Source organism: Mesocricetus auratus, unplaced genomic scaffold (assembly GCF_017639785.1).
Source record: "Mesocricetus auratus isolate SY011 unplaced genomic scaffold, BCM_Maur_2.0 Super-Scaffold_100013, whole genome shotgun sequence".
NCBI classification, from domain to species: Eukaryota; Metazoa; Chordata; class Mammalia; order Rodentia; family Cricetidae; genus Mesocricetus; species Mesocricetus auratus.
This window is the reverse complement of record NW_024429196.1, coordinates 420,577-440,991: the sequence shown is the minus strand read 5'-3', so window position 1 is coordinate 440,991 and position 20,415 is coordinate 420,577. Positions and strand designations below refer to the sequence as shown.

The 20,415-nt window shown below is 40.3% G+C and overlaps 1 long non-coding RNA gene across 1 annotated transcript; it reads left to right on the top strand.

The window, feature by feature from the left end:
* The first annotated feature begins 1,193 nt into the window (after positions 1-1,193).
* On the top strand, positions 1,194-20,025 carry LOC121143751. The gene is made up of 4 exons (XR_005881076.1): positions 1,194-1,286; positions 2,474-2,584; positions 5,921-6,019; positions 19,943-20,025. It is a non-coding gene; the product is annotated as an uncharacterized LOC121143751 (long non-coding RNA).
* Positions 20,026-20,415: the final 390 nt, after the last annotated feature.

Here is a 20,415-nt window from a genome sequence, read left to right as displayed (position 1 = left end):
ATGAGTGATGGAGCTTTCATTTGGCACAGGAATTGGAACTGTGTCACTTTTGGAGCATCATTTGACTCACATGTGGGCCTTGAGTTCTCTGGTAGACAGTCTATCAGTGTGCTGCCTTGAGACTTCACTGTACCCCCATACATTATGTCCAGAAAGGCTTTGCATGTTTGTCCAGTATAAGCACCAATTACCTCTTACTACATTGTGTTCATTACTAGTTAGTAGCTTCTGTTGAATATTTCATAATTTTCTAGTTAATAGCCAGATTGTGTCATGTGCAATGACCTGACTTTATGAGGTGCTTTGTGCCTTTCCTGAGGGTGACATAAAGCAAAGTGGCCTCTGTTTCATTTTGTAGTTAACCATGTGTACTGCCTTTTAATATTTCTTATGTTTCATTTGGTAAGGAAAACTATGTGTGATTTTTCTCTTTTACCTTCACTGTTTACCTTTCCTCCAGCTTAAAAGGCAGTGTACAAGCCCATTCCTCCGGGTATAGTCTCCCAATACAGAGAACTTTTCCAATCCTTTTTCAGCTCTATGTACAGCTGTTTTATCATAATGTACATTGACTGTAGTACATAATATGTTCTAGCCTTAAGATAATGTATGATGTGCTTACTCAAACTCATTTTTCATGATTGAGCATTTTTATTTTGATTTTCAATTACAGACAATGAAATAATGAGTAAATCTTCACATTCATTTTCATTATTTTGCCTTTGAAACCTATGTGATCTGTAATATGTAAGCAGCTTTAAAAAAGTAGAGGGGCTGGAGAGATGACTCTGCAGTTAAAAGTGCTTGTAGCTCTTCCAAAGGACCTGAAATCATTTCCCAGCTCCCGTATCTAGTGGCTCACAACTACTTATAACTTGAGCTCCTGGGTATCCAATGCTGTATTATGGCATTAAGGCACTGGGACACACCAATACACTTAAAAATACATCCAAAAGTAAGAACAGTAAATACTAACTGTATTATCCCCATAAAATATAAAATGATGAAGTTTAGCAGATATTCATCAAAACTCTCCATTGTGTTGTCAGGTCAACCACTATGGTCATTTATTTATAACTCTGTAAAAATAGCAGAGAATAACACTGAATTTGGTTGAAATATAAAACAGAGATTTTAAAATAGTTCATTTTATGCTTAGCACAGTTACTATTTCTCTCTGTTTATAGCTCATGAGGAGCAATCAGACAGAGTGGTCTATGAAGACTCAACAAAAGCCAAAATTTCAGCAAAGAAACAAGACTCTACTAAAGAAAAAAGACTTGCTTGTGAGCATAAAAACTACTAGTTAATTTACATTTTAGTTTTAGAATGCGGCCATCTAAGGCCGGTCCTCCTGCCTCAGCTTCAGAATGCTGAAATCACATATATGCACTGTAGTGCTCTATAGACTAGAATTATCTCCATTACATCCAAAAATCTGATCTTTGGTTCAAGAATCTATATTTTACCACATATGTTATGGGAATGTTCCATTTGGCAATAACTGCCAAACAAAAGCCAGGGTATGCATTACTTTTATTTAGTAGTTCTAGATGATTACATGCTGTCTAGGAATGTGTGATCCTTTTCACCAGCTCCAGGAAGTTAGAGGTCTAAAAGCCAGTTCATCCCACTAACCTGAGCAGTGAACTTATTCCATATGCTTCCAGTGTTGAGCATAACTGTTGCTGGAATTGTAAGTTAAGTGTAGTTTAGAGGGGCTGATGAGGATTGTGATCAGTGGCCATGGTGGCCTCTCAGATGACCTCCAAGGCAATCTGTAGGTTCAGACTCACTCAAAAATTGAGATTCATAGATTACTTATGGTGGCATCCAACTGATGGGAATGAGGCTTCCCAGCAGAAGAGACCCACAAATTACACCACTTCTTTTATACTTGTTGGGGCCAAGACAGACCAAAGTTTGACATTTAGCTACGCCAGAATGAGACTCCATGCTCCCTCTAACTTTGGCAAAGAATTTCACTTAAATATTTGGTCAATGCATCTTATCTGTATTAATGTACCAATCACAATGTATAGTCAGCAGAATGTGGATTCTGTTAGCTAGTACCCTCCCCTAGACCTGCCATTGAGCTGTCACAGTCTACTGGCAGAAGTGGTCACTTTCATACGTGGAGTTAACAAAACTTCTTCCCCTAGGCAGAAGAAACTGTTCAGGTTTCTTTATCTCTGCAGATCAATGGTGACTAAACTGGAGAGACTTGCATTCTTTATTTTAAAAAATAAAAGAAGAAGTAATAATGAAAATTTGAACTTTGGGATTTCAAACTTAAGTACTTTTGGAGACAAAGTCTCATCTATCCCAGGCTGGTATTCAACTGGTTGTGTAATCAAAGATGACCTTGAATCCCCCAGTATCTACCTCTGAGTACTGGAGTTCTAGGCATATGTCACCACCCAGTTTCAAACCCTTTTTTATGCAGTGAACTAAATTTATCTGTTTTATGCAGCCCCTGATGCAGATGTTGATGGAGCACTCAGCCCCAACAGTCCAGGCTCGGTGTCAAAAGCAGACATTCAAACAAAGGAGCAGAGAATTCACAAAAGAGAAAGACCCACTGGTGAGTATCAATATTTCCAGTAGCTTTCTTCTCCTTTAGCTTCTCTGGATGGTCTCTCACTTGATTCATGAAGGTGCATATAAGCATATATTCATGGAAAACGTTTCCCTCTGCTCAAATGTTAATTCCCTAACTAAAGAAAGAATTAATATTAGAACTATATAGGTCAGACTGACCTTCAACTTGAGCCCCCTTCCTCATCCTCCCAAGTAGAAATTCTGTCTCTAAGATTATTTAATGGCTGCAAATTATGCTAGTCTTTGAGTCCTATAGATTCCCAAAGTAGTGTCCCTTTCAGAGTTATGGTGTGTCCCTTTGGAGTTTTGTGTTAGCACAAGAGTATATTCCCATAGTAGAATTTAGCCAAAGTTGTTATTTCCTGGTGACCTCAGAAGCAGAACATGAGAACATCATCTCATCCCTAACTATCCTGTAAAACCAACACTCACACGCACACACACAGTTCCTAGAGGTTGTGGTGTCTCGGACCTGGGGAGTGTTGGCCTACTGCCATAGGCTCCAGTCACAAATACATACACTATTGAGATGAGCAAGCTAAATACAAAATATTACTGTACATCAATTGCTATAGTCTTGCAGAGGGTTTGTTTCAGCTATGTAAGCACTGGCAAGATGCTTCAGTGAATAGAGGCAGTTGCTACACAAGCCTGATGATCTAAGTTTGATCACAAATTCCATGTAAGCGGAAATGCCACAAAGTTTTTGTCTGATCTTTATATGCATATGTGTGTACATAGTAGCAATAACCAATAAAGTTAGTTTACCTAGGTAACCAGTGAAGGTGGCAGGAATAAAATTAGAAATCATATTTTGAGTATACATCTTGACATTTTGTCTTCTCTCTCCCATGACCTGGGAGAAGTGTATAGTGTCTCTGCAAAGGTTAGACTTATTTTTTTCCCAGTACATAGACATCATGTAAAACCAAATGGTACCTAGTGAGGAAGTAAGGACTCTCAGATGCTCCTCCCCTCTTTGGGTAGTGTAGCTGCCAAGGCTCTGAGGAAAGCTGTATAGTGACAAGGCTACACTGTGCCACTCCCCTACTAAGGTAAGCAAAATTCCCAACCCTCTTCCTTTATTATGGAGGCAAATAATTCAGGTCCCAAAGTCTTTGGATGGTTAGGCAAGGTGATCCTCAGGACTTTCTCACAAAAGTGCAAGTCTTTGAAACTCACTGTATCATAGGCATGCTTACAACTGGTAACTACCATTGGTGAAACCCAGTGTGCAAAGCCCTCATCACCTTAAGACCATAAGCCATAAACAAAAACTGACCCCCATGTCACCCTTTTCTTAGAGTCTCTGGGCTGGAGCTCTTGTTTGGTACATGGACATTTTGGTCATCATATCCGAAATGAAAAGGGATTATGGTCCCAGTCAAAGTTGAAAATCTTGAAAATGTGATACATAGCCATCAAGAACGCCCTGTGGGGCTGCCAACACATTTTGAGGCCAGTGGTGTAGCTAACAGAGTGTTGAGTGGGAACCCTGTCTTGCCATTGAAGCGCCTTCCCTTCTGAGCGTATCCTACAATCACCACTGTCCAAACACTGTTTCTTCTAGAAAGGCTTTGTGCATCTACCACTACTTTTTCGTGGGGTGTTACATGCTGTTCATTTCTTCTGATCTAGAGGTATGGTTGTCATAGTTATACCACAGAGAACACTGTGGCACAAGGCCCAGGAGTGGAGGGGTGTAGGTAAGTCAGCCAGTGCAGGCCAGACCACAGGCAAAGATAGAGCTTTTGAATCTGTGTCCAGCAAGGTCTTGTAGGAGTTGGAAATCACATGGGGTTCACACACAAGAGCATGGGCAGTTGGTCAGGAGCTGCTCCCTCTAGGAGGTCTTTGTGCCTAGTGAGGGCCACGAGGTAGCAAGGACTGTGAAGTGCCAAGTGACTTGTCTGGGGCCTGTGCTCATGCCAGGTGAACTCAGAAGAGTTAGACCCTGATTCACAGGGCATTCTTAGTGCTCCAAGGGGACAGAGCAAGAGGGCATCCATGGCAGACACATGCAAATCACACACCATGGCTCAGGATGGCTGCTCTATGTTCAGAAACTTTGACAAAGATGGGTGTCAGTTTTTCAGTTGGTCTTTTAAGACAACAAACCAATCCCAAGGTAACAATTAACCATGTCTTGCTACATTATTAAACCCTGATTAAATTCTCTTTTGTGCCCCCAAAAGAGCTCCTGACAAGGGACAGACACTTTAATGCAGAAAGCAGCAGAGGGCCATGGGTACGTGGTGGGTGTCTCAGCCCTCAGTGACTAAACCAAAGGCCAAGATAGCTAAAACCCCAAGAAGCCCCAGCCCCCATAATCAGTTTGAAATTGCTCAGCACATGCCTCTGGAACAACAATATAGCCTAAAGGAATTTAGGTTTATTTCCTAACTGCCAAGCCCAGTACACAGTGCAGGCCTATGTCCAATATTATATTCTTGAGTTACTGCTTTCATTTTTTTCTTTAATATCTTAATTTCATTGTTTTCTATTTTCATTCCACCTCATATACTTACTGATTGAATTTTTTTGTATCCCAAATATATGGAACCTGAACTTTCCCCTGAAGTAAAAAAATCAATAGACAAATATACTTAGAGGAGTTTCATTTCTTCCCCAGCCCTGGCCTCTCATTTTGTAGGTAACCACCACGATCCTCCTCCTCTTTGACCTGGGCAGGTTTTGAAACGACACCCATCTCACTAGGCAGGTGGTGCAGGCCTAGCTGCCTATCACGTAGGAAATCTGAGCAGGAAGACCATTCAAGGTGATCCTGGGAACTCCGGCCCTCTCTCAAAGGAAAAGGGAAAAAGAAGGCTGGGATAGTAGCTTAGCTTTTCAGTGCTTGCCTCACAAGACACAAGACTCCAGATTTAACCCCAATACCACAAACGTAAACAAATAACCATTGCTCCTTCTCCATTTCCTAGGTATTCCTCTTCCTAAATGCAAAGCTAGTGTGCAAGCTTTCTCTGTGCCAGAGTTTGTTTGTTTGTTTTCCTGGACATTGAGCATGTGCATTTTCATTTCTGTTTCTATTGATACATTTTAGCCTAAAGGGTAGCTAGCACAAGAAAGTTAGAGACCAACAGAGAGTAGATATCTGGAAATGTAAATTGGAGCTTCAACACACAACCACTAAACATAGTTTCATGATTTTCTTGTTACATGTGATCCCGTGGTAATTCTCCTACTACTATCAAAATGAGGGAAAATTCTACTGCACACTTATTGTAACTTTGAAATCTGCAGAACTAAAAAATGTCTCTGTGTTCTAATAAGAGGTAAAATGCATTTCTTCCTCCAGTTTCTCATGAAATTCCAGGCAAAAGTTCTGGACATCAAGACTCAGAGCTAAGATTCGAAATCTGGGCAAAGAAACTAAATTTTTTCAAACTGGAGAATGGTAAGTACAAAAGTTATAGTTAACTTCAAATTTAAAGCACTAATCTCATCAAATCCTTTTCTTTAATTCACAAATATACACATGAGCATATAATTTATAGAAATGTTGTATCGTGACCTAAAGTGTGAATCATTAAAATGATTAGAAAACCAAATTGTTCTGGATTTGTTGGACATTTCTGGTCTTAAGGTCCCTTCCTGGCAGACTTATGGGCTCAGTCTTCACCAAGACTTAGCAACTGTTTAGCGGTTGCTCTTGGGCATTTATTTTCTGCAATAGTGGATGTTGTTCCATGATCCTTTCCGTAGATTCCAACTGTCAATCAAAGAGTCTGCTGACACAGGAAGGAAAACTCCAATAGAGGCTCAAGAGAAGGACTGTCTATTGAAGAGTTGCCTATTGGAGGGTTGCTGACTAGTTTTATGCCAATTTAGCATAAGCTAGAGTTATCTGAAAGGAAGAAACCTCAACTGAGAGCATGTGTCTTTACGATCAGGCTGTAAGGAATTTTCTTAGTTAATTATTGATGGGGAAGGGCCAAGTTCATTATGAGTGGTATCATTCCTAGGCTGGTGGTCCTGGGTTATAAAAGAAAGTGGACAGAGCAAGCCATAGGGAGCACACCACTAAGTAGCATCCCTCAATGACCTCTGCATCAGTTACTGACTCTAGGTTCCTGCCCTGTTTGAGTTCCTGTCCTGACTACAGTGTGGAAGTATACACCACATGAACCCTTTCCTCCCTAACTTGCTTTTGGTCGTGGTGTTTCATCATAGTAATAGTAGCCCTAAGACAGAAGGCCTCCAGGGCTTCCTGTCTGATAGCCAGATGGGTGAGCCCTCATGTAGCTAATGGAAGCTGTGAAAGTGCTCCAGAAACCAAATAGTCCCAGTGGCTGTCATTTTCTAGGATGGCAAGCTCATAACACTTGGCAGCTGTCTTCTTTGCTGTGAAATTACCTACTTATTCCTAAGTTTTCCCCCAAATTCCACATGGGTGCTATGTCTAGATCTCTGACCTGCACTAATGCTCCAGCTGTGTTTTAATAAGACTCTAGCCTTCTCTGGCATTGCCGTTGTCTGGTCTCAGAGAAGGACGTGGCCAGGACCATGATAGTCTGCTGTTTCTCAAGAGTGCTGCTTTTCCTGGGCCATCCCCTATGGAAAGATGTAACTCTTTCCACATAAAACAAACTGACCCTGATCGTCTGTGTGGACAGGAATGCTGACAAAGGTGCTTGCAAAGACATTCACTTGACACCCTCTGCCCTCAGCTTGAGTGGTAGCCACTGTTGATGGCACAGTGTCAGGCAATGCCATGGCCAGCAGCAACACTGCGAGGTCAAGTCACCAACAAGCAATTGTTACCAAGCTCCCACGATCAGCTGGGGAACACAGCTTCTTAAACCAGCAATGAGAGCAGGCATTTCTTATATCCTGGAGACAGGTGATACTGTTTCTGAGCTGTGTAAGTGTCCAGCAAGCTCACTGACATGATTCTAACTACATCAGTTCCCAGGGACCTGGGTGAAAGCAGTTAGGACCCTTCAGCCACTCCATGTCTGACAAGGACCCCATTCAATACTGGCTGCTGTGACAGTGGACAGTGGAGGGCTTGCAGACACCCACTCAGAAAAACCTTCATTCACATGTAGATGGCTCAGTCACCTGCAAGTCACCATCCAAAAGATATGAGTGAAAGTCATGTCTTTGTACCTCAAACTTCAGCTCTGTCCCAGGGTCGCCATTCCCCCACAGCAGGTCAGAAGAACACTGGCCATCTTGTAGTCTTATTTTTATTTGCTGATTATCAGGCTTAAGCCAAGAGCTTGGGTAAAATTTGACAGGGCTCATGGATTTGTTTCAGCATTCACCGGGAGAAGAAAGTACATTAGTCACAGGCACATCCACTAGGAAGACTCTAGGGGGCGTCTTTGAGCACAGAGAGGGCATGGCTCAGAAGCACGCAGTCATCCACACCATTTTTTCTATCATGTATCCTGTGTATATTTATAGCCATGTATACTTTTCATTAGATATCTGCTAAACATCAGTCACTCAGTTTCTTGTGCCGGAAAACAGGGGTGGTCTTAAATATTTTCAGTGACAAAAAATACCTGGGACACATTATTGTGGGAGAGGGGTGCCCCACTAAGCCCATAGTGTGTGGCTGTGATAACTAGGATGTAAGTAAGCATGTTCCCAAGACATTTCAGCATCTCTCCCCAAATGTGGGTGCATCGTGACCAACTATCTCAAGCATCTGCTGCCTTGATTTACCTACCAAAATGAACTATACCCTTGAGCTGGGAGCCAGAATAAGCCTTTATCCCTGAATCTGCCTTTACCAGAGTATGTCATCACATCAACAGGAAAAGGAACCAGGACACCAGCCTATCCCCTGGTGTCCAGGCTACACTCACTCCCTAGTTACTTATGTGGGGTTTTGCTTCACTTCTGCAGTTTGTTTGCAGTTTAGTCCTTACTCCTCCTCATCAATTTAGTTTTATTTTTTGAATGCAGTGTGCAGTCACCCAGGTGCCCTAAGAGGACTGTCCTTCCTTCCACAGTCCTTACATTCTTACTGTTCTTTCAGGTAGCCAACTACAGTGTTCTCTGCTTGTCCTTTGGTCCAAAGATTATCACACTAGATACCATATTTGTAGGGGTTTTCTCCCTTTTGTTGATTCTTCTCTCATACAATACATCTTTACCACAGCTTCCTCTCTCTCTGTTCCTCCTAGACCCCCCCTCAATTACTTCCCTTCACTCCCAGATGCACTGTTCTTCCACCTCCCCTAAGAAAAGAGCTGTCCTCCCAGGAATATCAATCAAACAAGGCATAACAAGAAGCAATAAGACGAGGCACAAACACTTATATGGAGGTTGGACAAGGCAACCCAGTAAGAGAAAAAAGGGTCCCAAGAGCAGGCTATATATATATGCATATATATATGCATACATGCACAGGACCTAGCAAAACACGTAGGCTCCGTGACTGCCCTTCAGTCTCCACGAACCCTATGAGGCCTGCTTACTTGATTTTGTGGACCTTGTTCTCATGGTAGCCTTACTCCTCTGGCTCCTACAATCCTTTCTCCCCATCTTCTGCAGGGTTCCCCAAGATCTGCCTAATATTTGGCTGTGGATCTCTGCAATTGCATCTGCCTCTCTGGTGACTAGGCACCCATCTATAAGTATAGCAAAATATTAAGAGTAACTTCATTGACATTTTTCGCCAGTCCTGTTTGGTTCTACCATAGGTCTCTGGGCCATCCAGCTTCTGGTTCCTGCTATCCAGGCAGTGTTGGGCAACGGCTTCTTCTTGTGGCTAGGATCAGAATTGATTGGCCACTCCCATAAGCTCTGAGCCAGAATTTTGACTTTTGTTTCTGTTTTTTGTTTTGTTTTTTACTTAACATTCTTTTAACAAATCTTCCCGAGTCCATCATAAAAATGTTTTTCGCCATTCTTTCGTAGCTACACTCAGCATCCTGTGCCGCCTCGTATGCAGCGGTTTCTATACAACACCAGTTACTAACACGTGAGTTAGTTTACTTAGTTGCTCACCTGTGCTTGATTTATATGATTTTGGAAATTTTACAGTTGCAAATAATACTGTAGTGGTAATTAGCCTAGTGGAAATTCATTTTCTTTGGTTTGTCTAGGAATAATTAACAACCTAAGGTATGAGCAGCCAGTGAAATTAGGAGACAGAATATAACACAGTCGGTACCACAAAATATTTATGAAGTAGTTTGGCAAATTCTACAATATCCACTGATAAAACTCCCCTCATACTCATGCCAGATATACCATGATAACTTAGGACTTTGTGGAAATAAGAGGAATTACTCTTGTATGCTTGTCATCTTATTAGAAATTTGAACCCTGATATTTCACAGATTGTTTTCCTTTATATTGAAGAGACTAAATGCATCTCTTTATGTAGTACATTTTGCAGTACCAGATAAAACCACATACATTTGTATCAAGAGTCCTTGTCAGAAGCCCAGGTACAAGTAAAGAGAGCAAAAACTTCTGAAGATGCGAGACTCAGTGAGTAGAATGAGCATAAATAAATAGCTTGACATCAAAACCAACAGGAGGCCACTTCTCTATGCCCCGGATTCTATGTGAGCATGTTTCATGGACAATTCATGCTCTTGTTCTGTAGAACAAGAGACAGTAGTCAAAATTAATAAAACAGGCAAAATGGGGAGAGAAAAACCAACAGTGATCAGTGGTTTCTGGGAGCTGTTTTCCCGGCAGGAGCTGCTAAGAAAGACTGTCACATACTCATGGGTCCTGTGCTCAGCTTTCCCTGTCTCCCAGTGGGTGAGAAGTCTGAGTGTTCAGAAATTCCCTGACACATATTTTTTCTTTCTCCTTAGCAGTTCCTTTAGAATATCAGAAAAAAGATGCACCTATGGACAATCTACTCCTTGAGAAGAAACTTCTTATAACCAGAAACCAGTCTCAAAACAGGAAATATGTCCCTTCTCGGGATGATATTACACTTCTTTTACATTATTTTCTATTAAACTCGAAAGACCTGCCTTTGGGTTTGTGAATAGGCCTGCAGCCATATGTTTCTTTGGACTATTACATGCACCCACTTCTGAATCTTCTGATAATTAGATGTCTCTTGTAATTATCTGCTGGTTTGCCTGTGGTCAGTGCCCATTTTCTACGTGTCTGTTTCATATTGTACTAACTGCTCTGAGCTTATGATGCTGTAGTCTTTATGTATAAACATATTTCAAAACTTCATATTGTTCTACTAAAGAACACTCATCATTTTGATAGTTTTCTTCATTTCCCTTAATAACTGACTCATCTGCTATAATGTGACTCAGCACACCTTCTTCTGGTTAGTTTCTGAACAACTTTCACATCTCTATGGCTTTAATTTTCTTCTGTTTCATGATTCCAGTGGTCTCTTAGACAAAACTTGGTACTGTTTGTGTGTGTGCATTTTTTACGTATTCTGATACTAATGCTTTAATAAGCTTTTAGGACATATATAATAATATTCCTTTTCAGTTTTTTCAGGTATTTTTATTTAAATTAGAAACATGAATGCTTCACATATCAATCCCAGCTCCCTCTCCCACCCCTCCACCCTTGTCCCTCCACCACTTGCTTGCATCATTCAAAAGTAAGAAAATATTTCAGACCAGCCCTTGCCCCATTTGAGGTCAGAGAGCCTATGCTCATTCTCCAGCACAAAGCTAGGATCCCACCTTAACATGCTATACCTTGGACTGGCCCCATGTGGTGTCAGAGAATCATGCCTAGAACCCCATTCTAAGTTCAGGATCATGTCCTGTAGCCAACCACATCAGGCTTGGTCCCCTATGAAGTCAGAAACCTGTTCATAGAGTTCAAGGTCCACTTCAGGATCTCTTCCCTCCATAATCACACTGTAAACTGTCCATGTAAGGCCAGAGACACATAGCCAGAGCCCTAGCCTGATCTCAGTTTCCCTTGCTACTATGCACCACCTTAGACCAGCAAAATGTGAGGTCCATGCCACAGAACCATAAGCAGAACAAGATTCAGAGCAGCAGCTAGAGCAACTTTCAGACACTGGTACAGAACAATTTGCCCAAAGGAAGAACAGAAGGAGACGAGCTCCTATCAGAAGAACTGCTATCAGAGAGGAATTCTGAGTAGTAAACAACCTTCTGGATGCTTGGAAAGGAATGCAAAGGACAGTAGAGATGACCCAGCAATCAAACAATCTACTCATAGACAGCACCTTTCATTACAGTTGGTATCTATTCTTAGGAGAAGATGTTGTAGAACTCAGTAGCCTGAATCCCAGTCTAGCAGAGGAAAATAACACCTAACTCATACTATAACCTTACCCCTAAAGAATATTACAAACACTTTCACTAAAAGAATAGAGGTAACCTAAATTCTAAGGAAACACAAGCAAACAATATGCTCAAAGATATGAATGAGGACATGACAAAGCAGCTAAATGAAATAAAGAAGTCTATATAAGATAAAAATTGGATTTAGAAACACTGAAAAAAACACTCTGAAATTCTGGAGATGAAAATTTCAATAAATTAAATAAAAAGCTCAAGGGAAAGCTCCACTAAAGTAATGGAACATGTAATGGACGGAAGACAGAAAAATCTCAGGAGTTGAAGACAAGATGGAAGAATGGAAACATTTAGTTAAGAATACTATTTTTTGTAATTTATGAAGGAAATGTGTGATCTTTGGAGGACCATGAACTAACCAAGCCTACAAATGATGAACATAGAAGTAGGTGGGGAAACTACATACCAAAAGCAAAGAAAATATTTTCAATATAATTATAGAAGAAATTTCCCCAAATCTAGGGAACCAGGAGCCTATGGAATACCAAATAGGCAGGACCAGAAAAGAAACTCCAGTGTCATGAAAGCTCTTCATGAGAAATACCAAGCCACATGTAAAGGCAAGCCCGTTAAAATAGCTGCCAGACTTTCATTGGAAACATTTAAAGAAACAAGGGCTTTGAATGATATACTTTCAAGTTCTGAAGGATCACAGCTGTGAATCCAAATTGGTATACCCAGCAAAAGTATCTGTCATGATTGAGGGAGAAATAAAAGCCTTCCATGACAACATAAGCTAAAGGAAGTTAAGAACACCAACCCAGCCCTGCAGAGTATTCTAGAAGGAATCCTTTGAACTAAGGACCGTAACTAAAGACATCCAAGAGCCTACCACAGAAAATTAAAAGCTGCCAAACAGTAGTTATGCAACAGAGGATTAAGAAAGGACCAAACACTACAGAACCAACAAAATGATTAAAGGGTTCACCGAACAAGAAGACATTATAATTCTATACATATACATACCAAACGGGGGTATACCAAAGTTCATAAAACACATGATGAGCTATAAAGACATGGATTTCCCCCCAAATAAAAACCCTGCTCTCACCAAGGGGTAGCTCATCTGTTGTGGGATTTCAATCTATTTATAGCCAATGACTTTTGGGGCAGCAAGCCCTAGGACATGGTATTGTCTGCCTACATGACAGCTTAAAATCTGATGGAGAGGGTTGCTCTCTCATACTATGGTGCTCTCTTGGTTGACCAGAGTGGGCAAGCAGCAGAGAGGTGACTTGAGATTGGTGCTCTTCACCCCTGGGCAGAATGACTGATGAAGGCAACTGGATCAGTGGCGGTGTCTAATTGGTTCTATATCAGTGTTTGTCCTTATCCTATCCCTAAATAAATTCTTAAAACCCTTTAACAGACTGCCGTGGCCTCTCATAACACTCAGCACAGAATATCTACATTCACTGACACCATAGATCAAATGCACTTAACAGATGTATATAACATTCCATTCAACCTCTGTAGAATGCACATTCTTCTCAGCAGCCTGTGGCCCTTTCTCTAAAACAGGTCACACATTGAGATACAGAGCAAACCTTAGCAAATTTAGGAAAACAAAAAGAAATTCCTGTGTTTTATGTAATCACAATGAAATAAAACTGTAAATCAACTGCAAGTGTAGATGCATTTTGTTGTTGTTTCTGTAGCACTTATTTCTGCCCTGATTTTTTGTTATTTCTCCCCACTGATTGGTTTGTTGTTGTTGTTGTTCTTCCATAGGCCTAAGATGTATCATAATGTTATTTATTTAAGATCACTCTGATTTCTTTTTATTATTAATTTTATCATGATACATACACACATATATACATTATATATACATATACATATTTATATGTGTGGGGGGGTATTTTGCCTGCATAATCATATGTGCACCATGTTCATGTAGTACCTGAGGAGGCCAGAAGAGGGCCTTGGAACAGGAGTTACAGATGGTTGTGATATACTCTGTGGGTGTTAGGACACAAACTTAGATCATCTGTTAGCAGCCAGTACTCTTCACTCCTAAGCTATCTTTCTAACACCACCCCTGATTATTTTTAATGTAGGCACTTAGAGCTATAAACTTCCCTCTTAAGACTATACTCATTGTTTTTCATGTGTTTTGTTATTTTGTATTTGCATTTTCATTCCACTTAGGAAAAAATTATTCCCTTCTTGATTTCTTCAATGACTCATTCATTATTTAATCATCAGTCATTTATTTCCCATGGGGTGGCTTAGTTTCTGCAGTTTTCTCTTGGTATTGGTTACTAGCTTTATCCCATTGTGTTCCAATAGAATACAGGACATTACTTCAATTTTCCTGTATTGGCTAGATTTGCTTTGTGTCCTAATATGTGACCTAGTTTAGATGATATTCCTTGAAATTTTTTTATATATTTTTATTTTTAAATTTAAATTAGATACAAGGTTGTCAATTCCAGGTCCCTCTCCATTTCTCTCTCCTCCTCCCGTGCCCTCCCACCAACCCTCCTAATATCGCCTCATTTACCCAGGGAGGGTGAGGCCCTCCATGGGGGTGTCCATAGTCTGTCATTTCATCCAGGGCAGGGCCTAGACCCTCTCCCAAGAGTTCATGGTGAGAGTGCATATCTCATTGTTGAATGGGAGTCTGAAGTCCATTTGTATACCCGGGATTAATACTGATCTACTACCCAAGGCTCAATAGATTACCTAGGCCTCCTCACTGACACCCATATTCAGGGGGTCTTGATCAGTCCCATGCTGGATTCCCAGGCATCAGTCTGGGATTCAAGAGCTAACCTTTGTCATGTCAGCTATTTCTGGGGGTTAAACCAGCCCAGTCTTAATGCCTTTGGTCATCAGTCCTTCCTCTATGTCACTGGATTTCTTGAGTTCAGCTCAGTGCTTAGCCGTGGGAGTCTGCCTCTGCTTCCATCAGCCACTGAATGAAGGTTCCCAGACTCTCTGGCCAAGGGATTGTAGGCTGGCAGTTCGCAGATCTAGGTCTAAAATACATATGTGAGAGAGTACATGCCATGTTTCTCTTTTTGTGACTGGGTTACCTCACTCAGGATGGTTTCTTCTAGTGTCATCCATTTGCCTGCAAATCTCAGGATTCCATTGTTTTTTCTGCTGAATAGTACTCCATTGTGTAAATGTACCACATTTTCTCTATCCACTCTTTGGTTGAGGGGCATCTAGGTTGCTTCCAAGTTCTGGCTATTACAAATAATGCTGCTATGAACATAGTGGAACAGACATCCTTGTTGTATGAATGGGCATCTTTTGGATATATGCCTAAGAGTGGAGTTGCTGGGTCTTGTGTTAGGTTTATTCCCATTTTTCTGAAATCTGCATACTGATTTCCAAAGTGGCTGTACAAGTTGACTCTCCCACCAGCAGTGGAGGAGTGTTCCCCTTTCACCACATCCTCTCCAGCATAAATTGTCGTTGGTGTTTTTGATTTTAGCCATTCTGACAGGAGTGAGATGGTATCTCAGAGTTGTTTTGATTTGCATTTCCCAGATAGCTAAGGATGTTGAGCACTTTCTCAAGTGCCTCTCAGCCATTTTAGACTCCTCTATTGAAAATTCTCTATTTAGTGTAGCCCACTTTTTAACTGGATCCTTTGGTGTTTTGGAGACTTGCTTCTTGAGTTCTTTGTAAATTTTGGAGATCAGCCCTCTGTCAGATGTGGGGTTAGTGAATATCTTTTCCCATTCTGTGGGCTGCCTTTTTGTCTTGCTGACTGTGTCCTTTGCCTTACAGAAGCTTCTCAGTTTCAGGAGGTCCCATTTATTAATTGTTGATCTCACTGTCTGTGCTACTGGTGTTATGTTCAGGAAGCTATCTCCTGTACCAATTTGTTCAAGGGTACCACCCACTTTCACTTCTAAGAGTTTCAGTATGGCTGGATTTATGTTGAGGTCTTTGATCCACTTGTTCCTTGATATTTTAAGAAGAAAACATACTGTGTTCAAGTGAAATGTTTTGTAGACATCTACTAGGTCCTTCAGATCTATAATGTCATTTAATTCTATCCAGAAATTTTTGGTTCATTTTATTTTTTGTCCACTTGGTCTAATGGTGAGTGTGTATATAGAAGTTACCCACTATTACTACATTGAGGTTTGTCAGTGACTTTTATTCTAGTAGTGTTTATTTGAGGAATTTTGGTGAGCCTGTGTTTGTTGCATATAGATAGATAGATAGATAGATAGATAGATAGATAGATAGATAGATGGATGGATAGAGGATTATAATTTCATTTTGCTGGGTTGTTCTCTTGATCCCTAAGAAGTGACCCTCTTGTGTCATCTGCCTTGATTTTGCTTGAAACCAGTTTATATCAGATACTTAATAAAAACACCTGATTGTTTCCTGGTTCAATTTGCTTGAAACATCTTTTTTCCATCCTTTCACCCTAAATTAGTGAATAATATTTATCTTTGGTGGTGAGCTATGTTTTTTGGAAGTAACAAAAAAATTAACGTTTTGTTGGTTTTGTTAGTGTTTAATGATTTCTTGGTCCCTTTTTGCTTGAAGAGTATCTTGGTGTTGTTTATATTTTCCTGCTATAGCCTCTTAGATGTGCTTGTCTTTGTCTTCAATCTGATGTATTCCATCCAGTATCTTCTGTAGGGTGACTTCATGATAACATTCTGCTTTTATTGTAGAAATTTTTCTTTTATTTCAGTTATGATAGTTTTGCTGGATATATTAGTCTAGGTTGTCAGTTGTGATCTTTCCACATTTAAAATACATCATTTCAGGCCCTTTTCATGTGATCATCAGTTATTCTGATAGGTATCCCTTTGTATTTGACTTTGCCCCTCACTTTTGCAGATTTCAATATACTTTAATTATTCTGTATATACATATATAACATGAGAAATGTCTTTACTGGTCCTGCTTGTTTGGTGAGCTGTGTGCATCTCATATTGTATGTATAGAAGGGCTTCTCTTTCCCTAGATTTTGGAGATTTTCTTCTATGACTTCATTAAAAATATTTTGTATGTTTGTTGTATGGAATTATTTTACCTCTTTTTTGTGCATAATTATCAATTATACCTTTTCATGTTGTTCCACAGTTCTTCTGTGGTCATTCCTACTTACGTTATTATCTTAACTGAATGACCAGTTCCTCTATTTTGTCTTCCAATAATGATCCATTCTGTTTTGTTTTTATTTCCATTATCATTTTAGTTTGGGTTTTCTTCAGTATTTGTCTATATTGAATTTTATTTCTGGGTCATTGGTTGGTTATTTTATTCAGCTGTTTGTATTCTCTTGGAAAATATTCATGCCCACATTGGATTGTTTAAACATATGTTTAACCATTCTCTGAGCCTTTCATATGGGATATTACATAAGTGATTTTCATCAGGGACCATTGCAATAGGATTGATAATTCTGGAGGAAGTATGTTGTCTTGGTTTTTTCTGTGTTACTTGTGTTTTTGTAGTAGGATCTGCCCATCTGGATTTATATCATTGGTTAAGATTTGTGTTGTTACTTTTACTCTTTTAATTCATGACATCTCTTTTTCAGTTGAGGGACATTCAAGAGACAGTAGGGTCTAGTACTGTTGTGTTGATGGGTTAGACTGGTAACTGGTACACTATCTGCAGCAATAGTTGCTACCTAGTGTTTTACTCACTGTGAACAGAGTAGCAGTTGACTACAAAACAAACACTTATTAAGTAGCAATTTTTGTTTGGGCATTAAGGGACCCAGAAAATATTTTTTATACTAGATATGTCCATTGTTGTGGGTAAGAGTAGAAAAGAAGAGAAAGTAAGAAGAAGTGAGCAATCACAATGGGTTAAATGGGTTTTAGAGAAGGGAGCATACAAGGAATGGGAATAATAAAGGCCAAGGGAAAATGAGAGATGTGGAAGTTCTGCTTAAAGGTGGAAAAGAGCAGGTGGATCTCTGTGAGTTCAAGGCTGAGCTGGACGGACAGCCTCCAAAACAATACAGAGAAACCCTGTCTCATTAAAAAAAAAAAAAAGGTGGAAAAGAAGGTACAGTAAAGACGTGTACTCTGATCTCAGAAACCCGGTCAGCCTTGTGCTATGAGTGAAGTCATGGTAAAAAGAAAGGGTATGTGGAAAAGATAAATGTTGTTGCTGTTGTTTTTATTAGCATTAACTGAAGAACACTGCTCTTAGTTTTACAGACATTTTTCATCAGGCATATCTTTTGTGCGTCTCCAAAAGACCATATAGTTATAGTATTTTCTTCAGTTTTACTTCCACTGGCTTTATTTATGCTCTGCTAGTAAGAAATGAACATTAAATTCTATCCCCTGTGCTTAGAGATCATTCTGTGCCTCCTGGTGGGGGTGGCAGATTTGTTTGCATATCTGGAAACTAGAAAATCCACGTGTGTTAACTAGTTATATGCAATCTACAAGGTTGTTCTCTGTGATGAGATGCTAGACTATACTGCAGTAGGACTGCTGTGAGCATTCAATTTGATGCTGACATAGCCGTTTATGCTTTTGTGTCTTTTGGCTGTTTTGTTGCCTTTTTTCCTTTATTATTTTAATATTTGGTGCCTTAAAACCTAGGTGTGTCCTCCCATACCCATGTTTCTTACATCTATTTTTTGTCATAATTTCTTACACACTCATCCTCCTGTTCTGCATGAATCTATGCCTTTAGGGTGTGTTTGTATGCATGTGAGTACACATGCATGTGGGTGCACATGTTCATATGTACATGTATGTGGAAGACAGAGGTTGACGAAAGGTGACTTTCTCAATTGTTCTACACTTTATTTGCTGAGGCAGGGTCTCTGGCTGAACCCAGATACTGTCAGTTCTGCTAGCCTAGATGGGCAGCTTGCTTTGGGGGCTGTGCTATCACTTCCCTCCACTTGACTTACAAGCAGACTGCCACCTCATCCCAGGAGCTAGATGGGATTTGAATACTGAACTCCAACTATCATGCTTATACAGCAAGCCACCTCCCCCAATCTCTGCTTTTTCTTCATTAGCCTCATCATCTGAGAATGCATTTATTATGTATGTATGTGTTATGTACACATACTAATAGAACTGACCTTGTACCACAAAAACCTCAATGATCTGAGAGCAGGGACTTTGGTGTTCAGCAATTGTGGTGCATGCCTATAGTCAGAGAGCTTGGGAAGCTGAGCATGAAGATAGTAAGTTAGAGACCATGGGCTACATAGTGAAGAAACTGTTGGAAGTGGGAGTGGTAGTGTGAATAATTATTTTAAAAGATATTAGTTTCATTAACTGGTAGGGACGTTGGTTCAGACTTGAGACCATGTTCCACAAGACAAGGAGAGCAGATGCGAAGGGAAGGGAAGGGGAAGGGAGGGAAGGGAAAAGGAGGGTGGTGACCCAGAGAGGGCTGTGCTGGAAGGTGGCAGGTGGAGTATGACCGGGAAAGAGGTGGAGGAAAGCAGGAGGAAGCAGAGTTTAGGAGTTCATGCTTCAGAGGCACAAGCATGAGTGAACTTGACTCAGGCCAGGGAAACACATTCCCAGTCCCTCTAGTCCAGTTTTGCACCCCTGCTATTAGTTTTTGGAAAAATTACATTTATCTGGTTTAAAGTATAAATTAAATTCAAAGAAACAATATGTAAAAGTCTCATGTTTATTCCACTGGTTTATTTTTCTCACCATTTTTCTTTCATTTGCATTACTTTCGATTAGAATTGTTGTAAGATTTTTCTTTTTAAATGAACCCCATTTGGATGTATTTATTCATTTAAATTATGTCCAAGAACTGGTCATAGAGGTTTATGTCTTTTATCCTAGCAGTCAGGACTAAGGCAGGAGGATTACTGTGAATTCAAGACCAGCCTAGGCTACATAGTGAGTACCAGGATAGTCTAGACTTCAGGGTAAGATATTGTCTACAAAGAATGTTATTGCTTGTTGTTGTTGTTGTTGATGATGATGATGATGATAAAATAAATGATGTCTTTCTTTCTGAATTGCTTATTTACAAATTATTTTCTGCCTTCTAATATATTATAATATTTCATTATTTATTTCCTTCGTTCACAGAGTCCCTGGACAAATACATGTTCTCCTTAGAGCCTTGAGGATTAGCCAGAAGGCAGAGGGGATGGCAAGGCAAACATTCATGGCCTCCACACCACTTCCTTTTATAATTTAAACATGGTCTTGTTTGATTGACTCTGTCCCTTTCTCTCGCCTCATCCAAGTGCTGTGCCAGACTGTACTCTGGGCTGAGTGGCAGGTTTCCCACCCATGATATGCAGGCTAAAACCATCACAGTGACAGAGTCAGAGTCCCTGAATCTGTGTGACTTGGGGTTCCCACCCAGCTGTCACTTCCTAGCTGAATGAGCCTTATCAGGTCATTTGGCCCAAGCCTAAGTCACATGCCACCTACTCAACGTGGCCAGTGCCATCATCTGCTTTAAAGAACAGTGGGATCAGCCAGAGTTGTCACAGCACTTCAGTGTTGTTGTCATCAAAGGGCCTGAGAGCAACAACTCTTGATAGTAAGGATTC